The following is a 1,255-nucleotide window of genomic DNA, read 5'->3' as shown; positions in this document are numbered from 1 at the left end:
TATGTGTAGGACACCACTATGTTTAGGACACATCTGGAGGTACTAGTTAGATTGATGAATGTCTGTGTTTGCTTATATGGTTGGAGCCCCATGGATGGAGAATGATTTCAGGAGCTCTGAAGAAGGACAAGTAACGGCTAGGAGGCCCCATGGACATGAAGATCTCCATATCAAAATCACTTTGTCACGTACATCAGAGAGCAAAAAAACGAACCAGCAGCTGAACGTTTGTTACTCAGACATGTGCCTCACACCAGATCTTTCCTTTGTGCACAAATAAAACCAGCCCTAATTAAGTGTTGATTTGTTGGTCTGATTGTGTATTCACTTTTTCATCTTTCTGTCTTAAAAATCATCTTTTCAGTAAGACATAAAAAGCAATAAAAATGTCATAGTATATTAAGGCATAAAAAGTCATAGTATAGTAAGCCATAAAAAAGTCATAGTATAGTAAGACATAAAAAAGTCACAGTGTAGTCAAGCATAAAAAGTCATAGTTTAGTAAGGCATAAAAAAGTCACAGTATAGTCAGGCATAAAAAGTCATAGTTTAGTAAGCCATAAAAAAGTCATAGTATAGTAAGCCATAAAAAAGTCATAGTATAGTAAGGTATAAAACCTCAATAAAAAAAGTCATACTATAGTAAGGCATAAAAAGTCATAGTATAGTAAGACATAAAGTCATAGTATAGTAAGGCATAAAGTCATAGTATAGTAAGGCATAAAAAAGTCATAGTATAGTAAGCTATAAAAAAGTCATAGTATAGTAAGGCATAAAACCTCAATACAAAAAATCATAGTATAGTAAAGCATAAAAAAGTCATAGTATACTAAGGCATAAAAAGTCATAGTATAGTAAGGCATAAAAAGTCATAAAAAAGTCATAGTATAGTAAGGCATAAAAACATCATAGAATAATAAAGAATAAAAAAAGTCATAATATAATAAGGCATAACAAGGTCATAGTATATCAAGGCATAAAAAAGTCATCGTACAATAATGCATAAAAATGTGATAGTATAGTAAGACATAGAATAGCATAAAGTACTAATTGTTTTAAATGCATCATGTAACTTTGACTTTAGTGTTGTTTGTCTGTACATATGTGTAGGACACCACTATGTTTAGGACACATCTGGAGGTACTAGTTAAATTGATGAATGTCTGTGTTTGCTAATATGGTTGGAGCCCCATGGATGGAGAATGATTTCAGGAGCTCTGAAGAAGGACGAGTAACGGCTAAGAGGCCCCACGGA

Source organism: Seriola lalandi, unplaced genomic scaffold (genome assembly GCF_002814215.2).
Source record: "Seriola lalandi dorsalis isolate HSWRI2012SDOR001 ecotype SW California unplaced genomic scaffold, Sedor1 jcf7180002054408, whole genome shotgun sequence".
In the NCBI taxonomy this organism is placed as follows: Eukaryota; Metazoa; Chordata; class Actinopteri; order Carangiformes; family Carangidae; genus Seriola; species Seriola lalandi.
This window is presented reverse-complemented; position numbering follows the sequence as displayed.